The 19,524-nt window shown below is 63.1% G+C and overlaps 2 long non-coding RNA genes across 7 annotated transcripts; both read left to right on the forward strand.

The window, feature by feature from the left end:
* Positions 1-2,385: 2,385 nt before the first annotated feature.
* LOC129737390 (uncharacterized) lies at positions 2,386-14,564 on the forward strand. 4 transcript variants are annotated; one of them, XR_008735164.1, is made up of 16 exons: positions 2,386-2,580; positions 2,684-2,860; positions 3,104-3,256; positions 3,762-3,954; positions 5,360-6,061; positions 6,166-6,342; positions 6,586-6,738; positions 7,244-7,436; positions 8,842-9,543; positions 9,648-9,824; positions 10,068-10,220; positions 10,727-10,919; positions 12,325-13,026; positions 13,131-13,307; positions 13,551-13,703; positions 14,209-14,564. It is a non-coding gene; the product is annotated as an uncharacterized LOC129737390 (long non-coding RNA). The 4 variants fall into 4 exon arrangements; XR_008735163.1 differs by lacking the exon at positions 14,209-14,564 and having other exon boundaries at positions 13,551-14,069; XR_008735166.1 differs by lacking the exon at positions 14,209-14,564 and having other exon boundaries at positions 5,360-5,994; positions 13,551-14,069.
* An 80-nt stretch (positions 14,565-14,644) lies between these two features.
* On the forward strand, positions 14,645-17,709 carry LOC129737326 (uncharacterized). 3 transcript variants are annotated; one of them, XR_008735052.1, is made up of 4 exons: positions 14,645-14,785; positions 15,686-16,387; positions 16,492-16,668; positions 16,912-17,427. It is a non-coding gene; the product is annotated as an uncharacterized LOC129737326 (long non-coding RNA). The 3 variants fall into 3 exon arrangements; XR_008735051.1 differs by lacking the exon at positions 14,645-14,785 and adding an exon at positions 17,570-17,709 and having other exon boundaries at positions 15,492-16,387; positions 16,912-17,064; XR_008735050.1 differs by lacking the exon at positions 14,645-14,785 and having other exon boundaries at positions 15,492-16,387.
* Positions 17,710-19,524: the final 1,815 nt, after the last annotated feature.

Genomic DNA, 19,524 nt, shown 5'->3' on the forward strand with positions numbered 1-19,524 from the left:
AAAGCGTCTGTTGCACTGCTCAAAGACAAAAGACGCTCACCCGAGAAAGTTTTTGGAAACCGATGTCCGATAGGCACGGGGAAAGAGCTGGAGAGGTTTACGTATCGTCTGTCGAATTCTGTTCTCTTTCGTGCCCTTCCATTTTACAATAAAAACTTTCGTGACCCCTTTTCCCGTTCAGGCACTGTTGCTAGTGTTTTTATAAGGGGGGAAAAAAAAGCGTATGCCTGGTCTCTCGAGTGATTATTATTTTTTATTTTTTTTTTTCTTTTTCTCTAGACTAGTGGAATCGAGAATGTTCGCTGTAAGAACTTCATCCACCGGGATGGGAAGCCAGGCAACTTCCGAACGGGCCGTGGGCAGAGTTCCCTTCTTGATGCCATGCCTCTAATAAACTGTGCAGTCTGGTTAGCTAGACGGGCTGCAGTACCCAATTTTTTTCGCCAGGTGGCAGCACCGCCTCCCAGGCGGAGTAAGGGCAGCGCATGCGCAGACGCGGCTTGACGCCGAAGGGGCGGGGCTTCCGGCCCCGTGCGTCTGGGCCGATGACGCAATCCCGCTTTGGCGCATGCGCAGAAGGGCTTTCTGGCCAAGGAAGGTCGGCGCATGCGCAGAAGCGGCTTTGACCCTTAGGGGCGGGGCTTCCGGCCCCGTGCGTCCGGGCCGATGACGCAATCCCGCTTTGGCGCATGCGCAGAAGGGCTTTCTGGCCAAGGAAGGTCGGCGCATGCGCAGAAGCGGCTTTGACCCTTAGGGGCGGGGCTTCCGGCCCCCCGCGTCTGGGCCGATGACGCAATCCGGGTTTGGCGCATGCGCAGAAGCCTTTCTGGCCGACCGAGGGCGGCGCATGCGCAGAAGCGGCTTTGACCCCCTAGGGGCGGGGCTTCCGGCCTCGTGCGTAGGGGCAGATGGCGCATCCGGCCCGGGAAAGGTGGGTTCACTCCCGGCCCGCGCGGCGCGCTGGAGCGGCCGTGGAGGTGCGGAGCCTTCGCCGGGAGCCCGGAAGACTTTCGGGCCGGGACGTGCGGCGGCGCGCTCGGGCTGAAGGGCGGCCGGGGGCCGGCGGGCAGCGGCCCGGTCGGGGGGGATGTGGCGGCCCGGCGCTCGGCCGCGGCAGGGAGCGCCTGGTGCCGGCGGCGGGCGGGCTGAGGCAGGCGGGCGGCCCGGCCCGGGACCGGCGGGGCTGCCGCCGGTTCTCGTCTCCCCGGCAGGGACGGTGGTCAGCGGGCTCCTCACGGGGCTGCCCTTTTCTGGGTGGGTGGTTTTTTGTTTGTTTGTTTGTTTTTTTGTTTTTTTTTTTTTCTCTCGGAGCCGCGCCGCTACCTCGGCGAGGAGCGGCGGCAGGCGGGGCGGCCCCGGTGCTCGCTCGTGGCGGCGGCGCCCGGGAGAGGGGTCGGCCCGCGCCGCCCCGCCGCCCACCCGCCGCCGCCTGCGGGCTGCCCGGGCAGCCGCCGCAGCCCTGCGCGGGGCTTTGTCTTTCCCCCAGCCGCTGGCCTGAGCCGTGGCAGCCGGCTGGGGCTGCCGGCCCCCGCGGGCCGCAGAGAGGCTGCCTCGGGGCCTGCGGTAACGCTGTCGCGGGGGGGGGGGGGGGGTGTGGGGGTGTGTGTGTGTGGCTCAGGAGCCTCTTCCCGCCCCTGCGAGCGGGCCAGAGCAAGAAAAGGCAGCCGGCAGCGGAATCCCCAGCCGTCGCCCCCGACTGCTGCTTTCTCCGCAAGCCTTTTAACTGCCGGGGAGGGCTGGGAGGCAGCGGCAGCTCAGGTGTCTGGCTGATCTTGTGTCGTGACAGTCAGCTCCGGGGCCGGAGCAGCCGAGGGGAAGAGGCCTTTTGGTTTGCTTCCCAGCGAAACGGGGGTCTTTTGTTTTCCCTTTGTCCCTAGGTTCGTCCGGAAGCGTCCGTCGACAAGTCAAGGGGAGCGGAACCGAAGGTCGCTCGAGATGTTACTTCGCCACGCGTGCCTCGTGCTTGCGAGTCGGACTGCTGACTACGGAGGGATCCCTTTTGTAGCCGCCGAGGGCCCGCGAGGCTCCGTGTGCCCGCCGCTGCCGAGTGCTGCGCTGCGGCTCGGGCAACGGCCGGGGAGGAATTGTCGGTCCCTCGTGGTAACGCAGCCGGGCCTGCTAGGCGCTTAAAGCAGCGCGTCCGGCCGGGCAGTATTGTTTTCCGAGGCTGTAAAGGAGCCCGAGGTATAAACCCGCTTTACGTTTCCGTACGGCGGTGCGCTTTGTCGGAGAGCTGGGCCCTACTGACGGAGCTGGCACAGGGTTCCCGCGGGACTCCGGCTTTGCCCGTCTCGTGGAAAGGCTCCAGAGCCTGCTTGGGAAGCCGCTTGACAAGGCACGGCTTTGCCGTGATTTTTACGCCGGAATTCCGACGGTAAACGCCAATGCCACGTGTTAGCCTTTCTCCAGCAGCTCTTCAGAGCAGAGTGAGCCTTAAGAATCGGATTGCCTTTTAACGAAATTCGAAACAAAGCGGCGGGGTGAAGCGGCTGGAAGCGTCCTGCCAGTCTGCCGTGGGTATCGCTGCCGTGCGTGTTACCTGCCTGTCTGCCGATCGCTCCTGCCTCTTGTTGTGGCCCGGTAATTCCTCTGGGGAAGGCGTTGGGCTCTGACTGCAGCGCACCCCGACTGCCTCCTGACCCCGGCGAGACGTGATCGGTGTTTGCCTTCCTCCCTTTCACAGGGCCTCGGCTGTTGCGTGCAGAGAAGCTGTCAGCCTTGTGAGAGAGCACGCCGCCGGCAAGCGCATCGTGGTGCTTCGGTACCGAGCTGAGGCCGCAGGCGTCCGTCTTTTGTTTGCGAAAAGGGATCGCGAGGAAAGGTTGCTGGCCTCGGAGGGGGAGAGGTGGCGGGGGAACAGGTAGGAGGCAGCTCTTTCAACCGGTTTTAGGCTTAACTCCTGGGTGCCTGAGCACGGTTCTGGGCTTCGGGGGGTTGGCTTTCGGCTTTTCGCCTTCAGCGCGTCCTCCGTCACCGCTGTCGGCGCGCGCTGAGCTGCGGCTCAGGGGACTGCGGCGATACAGGCCGTGTGCGTGCCAGCCGTCCTCAAGGCTAGAGCTGTATTCTGCTTGTTACCCTGATGAAAGCGTTTCTTTTTTTCTAGGGGGCGTTCCCACAAGGCAGTGGTGTGGAGCCGAAGGGGACTGCGATGGAACGGTGACGGAGCCGTTTGGACCGAGTCTTGAAGATAGATCTCTCTGGTTTTTGTCCGAGGAAACTGCGTCTCGAGACGGTCCTATCGCTCGCTGGCAACGTGGTAGGAAACTGCTTTGTTGATCTTGACGGCGCAGTGTGTTGGGAGTATTAAGATTCCTCGAGAGATCAGAAGCGAGTAGGTTGTTTCTCTAAGGGAAAGGGGAATAGGCCTGTATCGTTAAAGGAAAGACTCAGAGTGGGTTTTGTTTCTCTTAAGTACAAAGCGCCCCATCTCAAGGGATTGCAAAGTCTGAAACGATGGTTCAAAAGCAGACTTGTGCTGTTTGCAAAGCGTCTGTTGCACTGCTCAAAGACAAAAGACGCTCACCCGAGAAAGTTTTTGGAAACCGATGTCCGATAGGCACGGGGAAAGAGCTGGAGAGGTTTACGTATCGTCTGTCGAATTCTGTTCTCTTTCGTGCCCTTCCATTTTACAATAAAAACATTCGTGACCCCTTTTCCCGTTCAGGCACTGTTGCTAGTGTTTTTATAAGGGGGGAAAAAAAAGCGTATGCCTGGTCTCTCGAGTGATTATTATTTTTTATTTTTTTTTTCTTTTTCTCTAGACTAGTGGAATCGAGAATGTTCGCTGTAAGAACTTCATCCACCGGGATGGGAAGCCAGGCAACTTCCGAACGGGCCGTGGGCAGAGTTCCCTTCTTGATGCCATGCCTCTAATAAACTGTGCAGTCTGGTTAGCTAGACGGGCTGCAGTACCCAATTTTTTTCGCCAGGTGGCAGCACCGCCTCCCAGGCGGAGTAAGGGCAGCGCATGCGCAGACGCGGCTTGACGCCGAAGGGGCGGGGCTTCCGGCCCCGTGCGTCCGGGCCGATGACGCAATCCCGCTTTGGCGCATGCGCAGAAGGGCTTTCTGGCCAAGGAAGGTCGGCGCATGCGCAGAAGCGGCTTTGACCCTTAGGGGCGGGGCTTCCGGCCCCGTGCGTCCGGGCCGATGACGCAATCCCGCTTTGGCGCATGCGCAGAAGGGCTTTCTGGCCAAGGAAGGTCGGCGCATGCGCAGAAGCGGCTTTGACCCTTAGGGGCGGGGCTTCCGGCCCCCCGCGTCTGGGCCGATGACGCAATCCGGGTTTGGCGCATGCGCAGAAGCCTTTCTGGCCGACCGAGGGCGGCGCATGCGCAGAAGCGGCTTTGACCCCCTAGGGGCGGGGCTTCCGGCCTCGTGCGTAGGGGCAGATGGCGCATCCGGCCCGGGAAAGGTGGGTTCACTCCCGGCCCGCGCGGCGCGCTGGAGCGGCCGTGGAGGTGCGGAGCCTTCGCCGGGAGCCCGGAAGACTTTCGGGCCGGGACGTGCGGCGGCGCGCTCGGGCTGAAGGGCGGCCGGGGGCCGGCGGGCAGCGGCCCGGTCGGGGGGGATGTGGCGGCCCGGCGCTCGGCCGCGGCAGGGAGCGCCTGGTGCCGGCGGCGGGCGGGCTGAGGCAGGCGGGCGGCCCGGCCCGGGACCGGCGGGGCTGCCGCCGGTTCTCGTCTCCCCGGCAGGGACGGTGGTCAGCGGGCTCCTCACGGGGCTGCCCTTTTCTGGGTGGGTGGTTTTTTGTTTGTTTGTTTGTTTTTTTGTTTTTTTTTTTTTCTCTCGGAGCCGCGCCGCTACCTCGGCGAGGAGCGGCGGCAGGCGGGGCGGCCCCGGTGCTCGCTCGTGGCGGCGGCGCCCGGGAGAGGGGTCGGCCCGCGCCGCCCCGCCGCCCACCCGCCGCCGCCTGCGGGCTGCCCGGGCAGCCGCCGCAGCCCTGCGCGGGGCTTTGTCTTTCCCCCAGCCGCTGGCCTGAGCCGTGGCAGCCGGCTGGGGCTGCCGGCCCCCGCGGGCCGCAGAGAGGCTGCCTCGGGGCCTGCGGTAACGCTGTCGCGGGGGGGGGGGGGGGGTGTGGGGGTGTGTGTGTGTGGCTCAGGAGCCTCTTCCCGCCCCTGCGAGCGGGCCAGAGCAAGAAAAGGCAGCCGGCAGCGGAATCCCCAGCCGTCGCCCCCGACTGCTGCTTTCTCCGCAAGCCTTTTAACTGCCGGGGAGGGCTGGGAGGCAGCGGCAGCTCAGGTGTCTGGCTGATCTTGTGTCGTGACAGTCAGCTCCGGGGCCGGAGCAGCCGAGGGGAAGAGGCCTTTTGGTTTGCTTCCCAGCGAAACGGGGGTCTTTTGTTTTCCCTTTGTCCCTAGGTTCGTCCGGAAGCGTCCGTCGACAAGTCAAGGGGAGCGGAACCGAAGGTCGCTCGAGATGTTACTTCGCCACGCGTGCCTCGTGCTTGCGAGTCGGACTGCTGACTACGGAGGGATCCCTTTTGTAGCCGCCGAGGGCCCGCGAGGCTCCGTGTGCCCGCCGCTGCCGAGTGCTGCGCTGCGGCTCGGGCAACGGCCGGGGAGGAATTGTCGGTCCCTCGTGGTAACGCAGCCGGGCCTGCTAGGCGCTTAAAGCAGCGCGTCCGGCCGGGCAGTATTGTTTTCCGAGGCTGTAAAGGAGCCCGAGGTATAAACCCGCTTTACGTTTCCGTACGGCGGTGCGCTTTGTCGGAGAGCTGGGCCCTACTGACGGAGCTGGCACAGGGTTCCCGCGGGACTCCGGCTTTGCCCGTCTCGTGGAAAGGCTCCAGAGCCTGCTTGGGAAGCCGCTTGACAAGGCACGGCTTTGCCGTGATTTTTACGCCGGAATTCCGACGGTAACGCCAATGCCACGTGTTAGCCTTTCTCCAGCAGCTCTTCAGAGCAGAGTGAGCCTTAAGAATCGGATTGCCTTTTAACGAAATTCGAAACAAAGCGGCGGGGTGAAGCGGCTGGAAGCGTCCTGCCAGTCTGCCGTGGGTATCGCTGCCGTGCGTGTTACCTGCCTGTCTGCCGATCGCTCCTGCCTCTTGTTGTGGCCCGGTAATTCCTCTGGGGAAGGCGTTGGGCTCTGACTGCAGCGCACCCCGACTGCCTCCTGACCCCGGCGAGACGTGATCGGTGTTTGCCTTCCTCCCCTTTCACAGGGCCTCGGCTGTTGCGTGCAGAGAAGCTGTCAGCCTTGTGAGAGAGCACGCCGCCGGCAAGCGCATCGTGGTGCTTCGGTACCGAGCTGAGGCCGCAGGCGTCCGTCTTTTGTTTGCGAAAAGGGATCGCGAGGAAAGGTTGCTGGCCTCGGAGGGGGAGAGGTGGCGGGGGAACAGGTAGGAGGCAGCTCTTTCAACCGGTTTTAGGCTTAACTCCTGGGTGCCTGAGCACGGTTCTGGGCTTCGGGGGGTTGGCTTTCGGCTTTTCGCCTTCAGCGCGTCCTCCGTCACCGCTGTCGGCGCGCGCTGAGCTGCGGCTCAGGGGACTGCGGCGATACAGGCCGTGTGCGTGCCAGCCGTCCTCAAGGCTAGAGCTGTATTCTGCTTGTTACCCTGATGAAAGCGTTTCTTTTTTTCTAGGGGGCGTTCCCACAAGGCAGTGGTGTGGAGCCGAAGGGGACTGCGATGGAACGGTGACGGAGCCGTTTGGACCGAGTCTTGAAGATAGATCTCTCTGGTTTTTGTCCGAGGAAACTGCGTCTCGAGACGGTCCTATCGCTCGCTGGCAACGTGGTAGGAAACTGCTTTGTTGATCTTGACGGCGCAGTGTGTTGGGAGTATTAAGATTCCTCGAGAGATCAGAAGCGAGTAGGTTGTTTCTCTAAGGGAAAGGGGAATAGGCCTGTATCGTTAAAGGAAAGACTCAGAGTGGGTTTTGTTTCTCTTAAGTACAAAGCGCCCCATCTCAAGGGATTGCAAAGTCTGAAACGATGGTTCAAAAGCAGACTTGTGCTGTTTGCAAAGCGTCTGTTGCACTGCTCAAAGACAAAAGACGCTCACCCGAGAAAGTTTTTGGAAACCGATGTCCGATAGGCACGGGGAAAGAGCTGGAGAGGTTTACGTATCGTCTGTCGAATTCTGTTCTCTTTCGTGCCCTTCCATTTTACAATAAAAACATTCGTGACCCCTTTTCCCGTTCAGGCACTGTTGCTAGTGTTTTTATAAGGGGGGAAAAAAAAGCGTATGCCTGGTCTCTCGAGTGATTATTATTTTTTATTTTTTTTTTCTTTTTCTCTAGACTAGTCGAATCGAGAATGTTCGCTGTAAGAACTTCATCCACCGGGATGGGAAGCCAGGCAACTTCCGAACGGGCCGTGGGCAGAGTTCCCTTCTTGATGCCATGCCTCTAATAAACTGTGCAGTCTGGTTAGCTAGACGGGCTGCAGTACCCAATTTTTTTCGCCAGGTGGCAGCACCGCCTCCCAGGCGGAGTAAGGGCAGCGCATGCGCAGACGCGGCTTGACGCCGAAGGGGCGGGGCTTCCGGCCCCGTGCGTCCGGGCCGATGACGCAATCCCGCTTTGGCGCATGCGCAGAAGGGCTTTCTGGCCAAGGAAGGTCGGCGCATGCGCAGAAGCGGCTTTGACCCTTAGGGGCGGGGCTTCCGGCCCCGTGCGTCCGGGCCGATGACGCAATCCCGCTTTGGCGCATGCGCAGAAGGGCTTTCTGGCCAAGGAAGGTCGGCGCATGCGCAGAAGCGGCTTTGACCCTTAGGGGCGGGGCTTCCGGCCCCCTGCGTCTGGGCCGATGACGCAATCCGGGTTTGGCGCATGCGCAGAAGCCTTTCTGGCCGACCGAGGGCGGCGCATGCGCAGAAGCGGCTTTGACCCCCTAGGGGCGGGGCTTCCGGCCTCGTGCGTAGGGGCAGATGGCGCATCCGGCCCGGGAAAGGTGGGTTCACTCCCGGCCCGCGCGGCGCGCTGGAGCGGCCGTGGAGGTGCGGAGCCTTCGCCGGGAGCCCGGAAGACTTTCGGGCCGGGACGTGCGGCGGCGCGCTCGGGCTGAAGGGCGGCCGGGGGCCGGCGGGCAGCGGCCCGGTCGGGGGGGATGTGGCGGCCCGGCGCTCGGCCGCGGCAGGGAGCGCCTGGTGCCGGCGGCGGGCGGGCTGAGGCAGGCGGGCGGCCCGGCCCGGGACCGGCGGGGCTGCCGCCGGTTCTCGTCTCCCCGGCAGGGACGGTGGTCAGCGGGCTCCTCACGGGGCTGCCCTTTTCTGGGTGGGTGGTTTTTTGTTTGTTTGTTTGTTTTTTTGTTTTTTTTTTTTTCTCTCGGAGCCGCGCCGCTACCTCGGCGAGGAGCGGCGGCAGGCGGGGCGGCCCCGGTGCTCGCTCGTGGCGGCGGCGCCCGGGAGAGGGGTCGGCCCGCGCCGCCCCGCCGCCCACCCGCCGCCGCCTGCGGGCTGCCCGGGCAGCCGCCGCAGCCCTGCGCGGGGCTTTGTCTTTCCCCCAGCCGCTGGCCTGAGCCGTGGCAGCCGGCTGGGGCTGCCGGCCCCCGCGGGCCGCAGAGAGGCTGCCTCGGGGCCTGCGGTAACGCTGTCGCGGGGGGGGGGGGGGGGTGTGGGGGTGTGTGTGTGTGGCTCAGGAGCCTCTTCCCGCCCCTGCGAGCGGGCCAGAGCAAGAAAAGGCAGCCGGCAGCGGAATCCCCAGCCGTCGCCCCCGACTGCTGCTTTCTCCGCAAGCCTTTTAACTGCCGGGGAGGGCTGGGAGGCAGCGGCAGCTCAGGTGTCTGGCTGATCTTGTGTCGTGACAGTCAGCTCCGGGGCCGGAGCAGCCGAGGGGAAGAGGCCTTTTGGTTTGCTTCCCAGCGAAACGGGGGTCTTTTGTTTTCCCTTTGTCCCTAGGTTCGTCCGGAAGCGTCCGTCGACAAGTCAAGGGGAGCGGAACCGAAGGTCGCTCGAGATGTTACTTCGCCACGCGTGCCTCGTGCTTGCGAGTCGGACTGCTGACTACGGAGGGATCCCTTTTGTAGCCGCCGAGGGCCCGCGAGGCTCCGTGTGCCCGCCGCTGCCGAGTGCTGCGCTGCGGCTCGGGCAACGGCCGGGGAGGAATCGTCGGTCCCTCGTGGTAACGCAGCCGGGCCTGCTAGGCGCTTAGAGCAGCGCGTCCGGCCGGGCAGTATTGTTTTCCGAGGCTGTAAAGGAGCCCGAGGTATAAACCCGCTTTACGTTTCCGTACGGCGGTGCGCTTTGTCGGAGAGCTGGGCCCTACTGACGGAGCTGGCACAGGGTTCCCGCGGGACTCCGGCTTTGCCCGTCTCGTGGAAAGGCTCCAGAGCCTGCTTGGGAAGCCGCTTGACAAGGCACGGCTTTGCCGTGATTTTTACGCCGGAATTCCGACGGTAACGCCAATGCCACGTGTTAGCCTTTCTCCAGCAGCTCTTCAGAGCAGAGTGAGCCTTAAGAATCGGATTGCCTTTTAACGAAATTCGAAACAAAGCGGCGGGGTGAAGCGGCTGGAAGCGTCCTGCCAGTCTGCCGTGGGTATCGCTGCCGTGCGTGTTACCTGCCTGTCTGCCGATCGCTCCTGCCTCTTGTTGTGGCCCGGTAATTCCTCTGGGGAAGGCGTTGGGCTCTGACTGCAGCGCACCCCGACTGCCTCCTGACCCCGGCGAGACGTGATCGGTGTTTGCCTTCCTCCCCTTTCACAGGGCCTCGGCTGTTGCGTGCAGAGAAGCTGTCAGCCTTGTGAGAGAGCACGCCGCCGGCAAGCGCATCGTGGTGCTTCGGTACCGAGCTGAGGCCGCAGGCGTCCGTCTTTTGTTTGCGGAAAGGGATCGCGAGGAAAGGTTGCTGGCCTCGGAGGGGGAGAGGTGGCGGGGGAACAGGTAGGAGGCAGCTCTTTCAACCGGTTTTAGGCTTAACTCCTGGGTGCCTGAGCACGGTTCTGGGCTTCGGGGGGTTGGCTTTCGGCTTTTCGCCTTCAGCGCGTCCTCCGTCACCGCTGTCGGCGCGCGCTGAGCTGCGGCTCAGGGGACTGCGGCGATACAGGCCGTGTGCGTGCCAGCCGTCCTCAAGGCTAGAGCTGTATTCTGCTTGTTACCCTGATGAAAGCGTTTCTTTTTTTCTAGGGGGCGTTCCCACAAGGCAGTGGTGTGGAGCCGAAGGGGACTGCGATGGAACGGTGACGGAGCCGTTTGGACCGAGTCTTGAAGATAGATCTCTCTGGTTTTTGTCCGAGGAAACTGCGTCTCGAGACGGTCCTATCGCTCGCTGGCAACGTGGTAGGAAACTGCTTTGTTGATCTTGACGGCGCAGTGTGTTGGGAGTATTAAGATTCCTCGAGAGATCAGAAGCGAGTAGGTTGTTTCTCTAAGGGAAAGGGGAATAGGCCTGTATCGTTAAAGGAAAGACTCAGAGTGGGTTTTGTTTCTCTTAAGTACAAAGCGCCCCATCTCAAGGGATTGCAAAGTCTGAAACGATGGTTCAAAAGCAGACTTGTGCTGTTTGCAAAGCGTCTGTTGCACTGCTCAAAGACAAAAGACGCTCACCCGAGAAAGTTTTTGGAAACCGATGTCCGATAGGCACGGGGAAAGAGCTGCAGAGGTTTACGTATCGTCTGTCGAATTCTGTTCTCTTTCGTGCCCTTCCATTTTACAATAAAAACTTTCGTGACCCCTTTTCCCGTTCAGGCACTGTTGCTAGTGTTTTTATAAGGGGGGAAAAAAAAGCGTATGCCTGGTCTCTCGAGTGATTATTATTTTTTATTTTTTTTTTTCTTTTTCTCTAGACTAGTGGAATCGAGAATGTTCGCTGTAAGAACTTCATCCACCGGGATGGGAAGCCAGGCAACTTCCGAACGGGCCGTGGGCAGAGTTCCCTTCTTGATGCCATGCCTCTAATAAACTGTGCAGTCTGGTTAGCTAGACGGGCTGCAGTACCCAATTTTTTTCGCCAGGTGGCAGCACCGCCTCCCAGGCGGAGTAAGGGCAGCGCATGCGCAGACGCGGCTTGACGCCGAAGGGGCGGGGCTTCCGGCCCCGTGCGTCTGGGCCGATGACGCAATCCCGCTTTGGCGCATGCGCAGAAGGGCTTTCTGGCCAAGGAAGGTCGGCGCATGCGCAGAAGCGGCTTTGACCCTTAGGGGCGGGGCTTCCGGCCCCGTGCGTCCGGGCCGATGACGCAATCCCGCTTTGGCGCATGCGCAGAAGGGCTTTCTGGCCAAGGAAGGTCGGCGCATGCGCAGAAGCGGCTTTGACCCTTAGGGGCGGGGCTTCCGGCCCCCTGCGTCTGGGCCGATGACGCAATCCGGGTTTGGCGCATGCGCAGAAGCCTTTCTGGCCGACCGAGGGCGGCGCATGCGCAGAAGCGGCTTTGACCCCCTAGGGGCGGGGCTTCCGGCCTCGTGCGTAGGGGCAGATGGCGCATCCGGCCCGGGAAAGGTGGGTTCACTCCCGGCCCGCGCGGCGCGCTGGAGCGGCCGTGGAGGTGCGGAGCCTTCGCCGGGAGCCCGGAAGACTTTCGGGCCGGGACGTGCGGCGGCGCGCTCGGGCTGAAGGGCGGCCGGGGGCCGGCGGGCAGCGGCCCGGTCGGGGGGGATGTGGCGGCCCGGCGCTCGGCCGCGGCAGGGAGCGCCTGGTGCCGGCGGCGGGCGGGCTGAGGCAGGCGGGCGGCCCGGCCCGGGACCGGCGGGGCTGCCGCCGGTTCTCGTCTCCCCGGCAGGGACGGTGGTCAGCGGGCTCCTCACGGGGCTGCCCTTTTCTGGGTGGGTGGTTTTTTGTTTGTTTGTTTGTTTTTTTGTTTTTTTTTTTTTCTCTCGGAGCCGCGCCGCTACCTCGGCGAGGAGCGGCGGCAGGCGGGGCGGCCCCGGTGCTCGCTCGTGGCGGCGGCGCCCGGGAGAGGGGTCGGCCCGCGCCGCCCCGCCGCCCACCCGCCGCCGCCTGCGGGCTGCCCGGGCAGCCGCCGCAGCCCTGCGCGGGGCTTTGTCTTTCCCCCAGCCGCTGGCCTGAGCCGTGGCAGCCGGCTGGGGCTGCCGGCCCCCGCGGGCCGCAGAGAGGCTGCCTCGGGGCCTGCGGTAACGCTGTCGCGGGGGGGGGGGGGGGGTGTGGGGGTGTGTGTGTGTGGCTCAGGAGCCTCTTCCCGCCCCTGCGAGCGGGCCAGAGCAAGAAAAGGCAGCCGGCAGCGGAATCCCCAGCCGTCGCCCCCGACTGCTGCTTTCTCCGCAAGCCTTTTAACTGCCGGGGAGGGCTGGGAGGCAGCGGCAGCTCAGGTGTCTGGCTGATCTTGTGTCGTGACAGTCAGCTCCGGGGCCGGAGCAGCCGAGGGGAAGAGGCCTTTTGGTTTGCTTCCCAGCGAAACGGGGGTCTTTTGTTTTCCCTTTGTCCCTAGGTTCGTCCGGAAGCGTCCGTCGACAAGTCAAGGGGAGCGGAACCGAAGGTCGCTCGAGATGTTACTTCGCCACGCGTGCCTCGTGCTTGCGAGTCGGACTGCTGACTACGGAGGGATCCCTTTTGTAGCCGCCGAGGGCCCGCGAGGCTCCGTGTGCCCGCCGCTGCCGAGTGCTGCGCTGCGGCTCGGGCAACGGCCGGGGAGGAATTGTCGGTCCCTCGTGGTAACGCAGCCGGGCCTGCTAGGCGCTTAAAGCAGCGCGTCCGGCCGGGCAGTATTGTTTTCCGAGGCTGTAAAGGAGCCCGAGGTATAAACCCGCTTTACGTTTCCGTACGGCGGTGCGCTTTGTCGGAGAGCTGGGCCCTACTGACGGAGCTGGCACAGGGTTCCCGCGGGACTCCGGCTTTGCCCGTCTCGTGGAAAGGCTCCAGAGCCTGCTTGGGAAGCCGCTTGACAAGGCACGGCTTTGCCGTGATTTTTACGCCGGAATTCCGACGGTAACGCCAATGCCACGTGTTAGCCTTTCTCCAGCAGCTCTTCAGAGCAGAGTGAGCCTTAAGAATCGGATTGCCTTTTAACGAAATTCGAAACAAAGCGGCGGGGTGAAGCGGCTGGAAGCGTCCTGCCAGTCTGCCGTGGGTATCGCTGCCGTGCGTGTTACCTGCCTGTCTGCCGATCGCTCCTGCCTCTTGTTGTGGCCCGGTAATTCCTCTGGGGAAGGCGTTGGGCTCTGACTGCAGCGCACCCCGACTGCCTCCTGACCCCGGCGAGACGTGATCGGTGTTTGCCTTCCTCCCCTTTCACAGGGCCTCGGCTGTTGCGTGCAGAGAAGCTGTCAGCCTTGTGAGAGAGCACGCCGCCGGCAAGCGCATCGTGGTGCTTCGGTACCGAGCTGAGGCCGCAGGCGTCCGTCTTTTGTTTGCGGAAAGGGATCGCGAGGAAAGGTTGCTGGCCTCGGAGGGGGAGAGGTGGCGGGGGAACAGGTAGGAGGCAGCTCTTTCAACCGGTTTTAGGCTTAACTCCTGGGTGCCTGAGCACGGTTCTGGGCTTCGGGGGGTTGGCTTTCGGCTTTTCGCCTTCAGCGCGTCCTCCGTCACCGCTGTCGGCGCGCGCTGAGCTGCGGCTCAGGGGACTGCGGCGATACAGGCCGTGTGCGTGCCAGCCGTCCTCAAGGCTAGAGCTGTATTCTGCTTGTTACCCTGATGAAAGCGTTTCTTTTTTTCTAGGGGGCGTTCCCACAAGGCAGTGGTGTGGAGCCGAAGGGGACTGCGATGGAACGGTGACGGAGCCGTTTGGACCGAGTCTTGAAGATAGATCTCTCTGGTTTTTGTCCGAGGAAACTGCGTCTCGAGACGGTCCTATCGCTCGCTGGCAACGTGGTAGGAAACTGCTTTGTTGATCTTGACGGCGCAGTGTGTTGGGAGTATTAAGATTCCTCGAGAGATCAGAAGCGAGTAGGTTGTTTCTCTAAGGGAAAGGGGAATAGGCCTGTATCGTTAAAGGAAAGACTCAGAGTGGGTTTTGTTTCTCTTAAGTACAAAGCGCCCCATCTCAAGGGATTGCAAAGTCTGAAACGATGGTTCAAAAGCAGACTTGTGCTGTTTGCAAAGCGTCTGTTGCACTGCTCAAAGACAAAAGACGCTCACCCGAGAAAGTTTTTGGAAACCGATGTCCGATAGGCACGGGGAAAGAGCTGGAGAGGTTTACGTATCGTCTGTCGAATTCTGTTCTCTTTCGTGCCCTTCCATTTTACAATAAAAACATTCGTGACCCCTTTTCCCGTTCAGGCACTGTTGCTAGTGTTTTTATAAGGGGGGAAAAAAAAGCGTATGCCTGGTCTCTCGAGTGATTATTATTTTTTATTTTTTTTTTCTTTTTCTCTAGACTAGTCGAATCGAGAATGTTCGCTGTAAGAACTTCATCCACCGGGATGGGAAGCCAGGCAACTTCCGAACGGGCCGTGGGCAGAGTTCCCTTCTTGATGCCATGCCTCTAATAAACTGTGCAGTCTGGTTAGCTAGACGGGCTGCAGTACCCAATTTTTTTCGCCAGGTGGCAGCACGGCCTCCCAGGCGGAGTAAGGGCAGCGCATGCGCAGACGCGGCTTGACGCCGAAGGGGCGGGGCTTCCGGCCCCGTGCGTCCGGGCCGATGACGCAATCCCGCTTTGGCGCATGCGCAGAAGGGCTTTCTGGCCAAGGAAGGTCGGCGCATGCGCAGAAGCGGCTTTGACCCTTAGGGGCGGGGCTTCCGGCCCCCCGCGTCTGGGCCGATGACGCAATCCGGGTTTGGCGCATGCGCAGAAGCCTTTCTGGCCGACCGAGGGCGGCGCATGCGCAGAAGCGGCTTTGACCCCCTAGGGGCGGGGCTTCCGGCCTCGTGCGTAGGGGCAGATGGCGCATCCGGCCCGGGAAAGGTGGGTTCACTCCCGGCCCGCGCGGCGCGCTGGAGCGGCCGTGGAGGTGCGGAGCCTTCGCCGGGAGCCCGGAAGACTTTCGGGCCGGGACGTGCGGCGGCGCGCTCGGGCTGAAGGGCGGCCGGGGGCCGGCGGGCAGCGGCCCGGTCGGGGGGGATGTGGCGGCCCGGCGCTCGGCCGCGGCAGGGAGCGCCTGGTGCCGGCGGCGGGCGGGCTGAGGCAGGCGGGCGGCCCGGCCCGGGACCGGCGGGGCTGCCGCCGGTTCTCGTCTCCCCGGCAGGGACGGTGGTCAGCGGGCTCCTCACGGGGCTGCCCTTTTCTGGGTGGGTGGTTTTTTGTTTGTTTGTTTGTTTTTTTGTTTTTTTTTTTTTCTCTCGGAGCCGCGCCGCTACCTCGGCGAGGAGCGGCGGCAGGCGGGGCGGCCCCGGTGCTCGCTCGTGGCGGCGGCGCCCGGGAGAGGGGTCGGCCCGCGCCGCCCCGCCGCCCACCCGCCGCCGCCTGCGGGCTGCCCGGGCAGCCGCCGCAGCCCTGCGCGGGGCTTTGTCTTTCCCCCAGCCGCTGGCCTGAGCCGTGGCAGCCGGCTGGGGCTGCCGGCCCCCGCGGGCCGCAGAGAGGCTGCCTCGGGGCCTGCGGTAACGCTGTCGCGGGGGGGGGGGGGGGGTGTGGGGGTGTGTGTGTGTGGCTCAGGAGCCTCTTCCCGCCCCTGCGAGCGGGCCAGAGCAAGAAAAGGCAGCCGGCAGCGGAATCCCCAGCCGTCGCCCCCGACTGCTGCTTTCTCCGCAAGCCTTTTAACTGCCGGGGAGGGCTGGGAGGCAGCGGCAGCTCAGGTGTCTGGCTGATCTTGTGTCGTGACAGTCAGCTCCGGGGCCGGAGCAGCCGAGGGGAAGAGGCCTTTTGGTTTGCTTCCCAGCGAAACGGGGGTCTTTTGTTTTCCCTTTGTCCCTAGGTTCGTCCGGAAGCGTCCGTCGACAAGTCAAGGGGAGCGGAACCGAAGGTCGCTCGAGATGTTACTTCGCCACGCGTGCCTCGTGCTTGCGAGTCGGACTGCTGACTACGGAGGGATCCCTTTTGTAGCCGCCGAGGGCCCGCGAGGCTCCGTGTGCCCGCCGCTGCCGAGTGCTGCGCTGCGGCTCGGGCAACGGCCGGGGAGGAATTGTCGGTCCCTCGTGGTAACGCAGCCGGGCCTGCTAGGCGCTTAAAGCAGCGCGTCCGGCCGGGCAGTATTGTTTTCCGAGGCTGTAAAGGAGCCCGAGGTATAAACCCGCTTTACGTTTCCGTACGGCGGTGCGCTTTGTCGGAGAGCTGGGCCCTACTGACGGAGCTGGCACAGGGTTCCCGCGGGACTCCGGCTTTGCCCGTCTCGTGGAAAGGCTCCAGAGCCTGCTTGGGAAGCCGCTTGACAAGGCACGGCTTTGCCGTGATTTTTACGCCGGAATTCCGACGGTAACGCCAATGCCACGTGTTAGCCTTTCTCCAGCAGCTCTTCAGAGCAGAGTGAGCCTTAAGAATCGGATTGCCTTTTAACGAAATTCGAAACAAAGCGGCGGGGTGAAGCGGCTGGAAGCGTCCTGCCAGTCTGCCGTGGGTATCGCTGCCGTGCGTGTTACCTGCCTGTCTGCCGATCGCTCCTGCCTCTTGTTGTGGCCCGGTAATTCCTCTGGGGAAGGCGTTGGGCTCTGACTGCAGCGCACCCCGACTGCCTCCTGACCCCGGCGAGACGTGATCGGTGTTTGCCTTCCTCCCCTTTCACAGGGCCTCGGCTGTTGCGTGCAGAGAAGCTGTCAGCCTTGTGAGAGAGCACGCCGCCGGCAAGCGCATCGTGGTGCTTCGGTACCGAGCTGAGGCCGCAGGCGTCCGTCTTTTGTTTGCGAAAAGGGATCGCGAGGAAAGGTTGCTGGCCTCGGAGGGGGAGAGGTGGCGGGGGAACAGGTAGGAGGCAGCTCTTTCAACCGGTTTTAGGCTTAACTCCTGGGTGCCTGAGCACGGTTCTGGGCTTCGGGGGGTTGGCTTTCGGCTTTTCGCCTTCAGCGCGTCCTCCGTCACCGCTGTCGGCGCGCGCTGAGCTGCGGCTCAGGGGACTGCGGCGATACAGGCCGTGTGCGTGCCAGCCGTCCTCAAGGCTAGAGCTGTATTCTGCTTGTTACCCTGATGAAAGCGTTTCTTTTTTTCTAGGGGGCGTTCCCACAAGGCAGTGGTGTGGAGCCGAAGGGGACTGCGATGGAACGGTGACGGAGCCGTTTGGACCGAGTCTTGAAGATAGATCTCTCTGGTTTTTGTCCGAGGAAACTGCGTCTCGAGACGGTCCTATCGCTCGCTGGCAACGTGGTAGGAAACTGCTTTGTTGATCTTGACGGCGCAGTGTGTTGGGAGTATTAAGATTCCTCGAGAGATCAGAAGCGAGTAGGTTGTTTCTCTAAGGGAAAGGGGAATAGGCCTGTATCGTTAAAGGAAAGACTCAGAGTGGGTTTTGTTTCTCTTAAGTACAAAGCGCCCCATCTCAAGGGATTGCAAAGTCTGAAACGATGGTTCAAAAGCAGACTTGTGCTGTTTGCAAAGCGTCTGTTGCACTGCTCAAAGACAAAAGACGCTCACCCGAGAAAGTTTTTGGAAACCGATGTCCGATAGGCACGGGGAAAGAGCTGGAGAGGTTTACGTATCGTCTGTCGAATTCTGTTCTCTTTCGTGCCCTTCCATTTTACAATAAAAACATTCGTGACCCCTTTTCCCGTTCAGGCACTGTTGCTAGTGTTTTTATAAGGGGGGAAAAAAAAGCGTATGCCTGGTCTCTCGAGTGATTATTATTTTTTATTTTTTTTTTCTTTTTCTCTAGACTAGTCGAATCGAGAATGTTCGCTGTAAGAACTTCATCCACCGGGATGGGAAGCCAGGCAACTTCCGAACGGGCCGTGGGCAGAGTTCCCTTCTTGATGCCATGCCTCTAATAAACTGTGCAGTCTGGTTAGCTAGACGGGCTGCAGTACCCAATTTTTTTCGCCAGGTGGCAGCACGGCCTCCCGGGCGGAGTAAGGGCAGCGCATGCGCAGACGCGGCTTGACGCCGAAGGGGCGGGGCTTCCGGCCCCGTGCGTCCGGGCCGATGACGCAATCCCGCTTTGGCGCATGCGCAGAAGGGCTTTCTGGCCAAGGAAGGTCGGCGCATGCGCAGAAGCGGCTTTGACCCTTAGGGGCGGGGCTTCCGGCCCCGTGCGTCTGGGCCGATGACGCAATCCGGGTTTGGCGCATGCGCAGAAGCCTTTCTGGCCGACCGAGGGCGGCGCATGCGCAGAAGCGGCTTTGACCCCCTAGGGGCGGGGCTTCCGGCCTCGTGCGTAGGGGCAGATGGCGCATCCGGCCCGGGAAAGGTGGGTTCACTCCCGGCCCGCGCGGCGCGCTGGAGCGGCCGTGGAGGTGCGGAGCCTTCGCCGGGAGCCCGGAAGACTTTCGGGCCGGGACGTGCGGCGGCGCGCTCGGGCTGAAGGGCGGCCGGGGGCCGGCGGGCAGCGGCCCGGTCGGGGGGGATGTGGCGGCCCGGCGCTCGGCCGCGGCAGGGAGCGCCTGGTGCCGGCGGCGGGCGGGCTGAGGCAGGCGGGCGGCCCGGCCCGGGACCGGCGGGGCTGCCGCCGGTTCTCGTCTCCCCGGCAGGGACGGTGGTCAGCGGGCTCCTCACGGGGCTGCCCTTTTCTGGGTGGGTGGTTTTTTGTTTGTTTGTTTGTTTTTTTGTTTTTTTTTTTTTCTCTCGGAGCCGCGCCGCTACCTCGGCGAGGAGCGGCGGCAGGCGGGGCGGCCCCGGTGCTCGCTCGTGGCGGCGGCGCCCGGGAGAGGGGTCGGCCCGCGCCGCCCCGCCGCCCACCCGCCGCCGCCTGCGGGCTGCCCGGGCAGCCGCCGCAGCCCTGCGCGGGGCTTTGTCTTTCCCCCAGCCGCTGGCCTGAGCCGTGGCAGCCGGCTGGGGCTGCCGGCCCCCGCGGGCCGCAGAGAGGCTGCCTCGGGGCCTGCGGTAACGCTGTCGCGGGGGGGGGGGGGGGGGTGTGGGGGTGTGTGTGTGTGGCTCAGGAGCCTCTTCCCGCCCCTGCGAGCGGGCCAGAGCAAGAAAAGGCAGCCGGCAGCGGAATCCCCAGCCGTCGCCCCCGACTGCTGCTTTCTCCGCAAGCCTTTTAACTGCCGGGGAGGGCTGGGAGGCAGCGGCAGCTCAGGTGTCTGGCTGATCTTGTGTCGTGACAGTCAGCTCCGGGGCCGGAGCAGCCGAGGGGAAGAGGCCTTTTGGTTTGCTTCCCAGCGAAACGGGGGTCTTTTGTTTTCCCTTTGTCCCTAGGTTCGTCCGGAAGCGTCCGTCGACAAGTCAAGGGGAGCGGAACCGAAGGTCGCTCGAGATGTTACTTCGCCACGCGTGCCTCGTGCTTGCGAGTCGGACTGCTGACTACGGAGGGATCCCTTTTGTAGCCGCCGAGGGCCCGCGAGGCTCCGTGTGCCCGCCGCTGCCGAGTGCTGCGCTGCGGCTCGGGCAACGGCCGGGGAGGAATTGTCGGTCCCTCGTGGTAACGCAGCCGGGCCTGCTAGGCGCTTAAAGCAGCGCGTCCGGCCGGGCAGTATTGTTTTCCGAGGCTGTAAAGGAGCCCGAGGTATAAACCCGCTTTACGTTTCCGTACGGCGGTGCGCTTTGTCGGAGAGCTGGGCCCTACTGACGGAGCTGGCACAGGGTTCCCGCGGGACTCCGGCTTTGCCCGTCTCGTGGAAAGGCTCCAGAGCCTGCTTGGGAAGCCGCTTGAAAGGCACGGCTTTGCCGTGATTT

The sequence above is a fragment of the Falco cherrug genome, chromosome 14, assembly GCF_023634085.1.
Source record: "Falco cherrug isolate bFalChe1 chromosome 14, bFalChe1.pri, whole genome shotgun sequence".
Lineage (NCBI taxonomy): Eukaryota > Metazoa > Chordata > Aves > Falconiformes > Falconidae > Falco > Falco cherrug.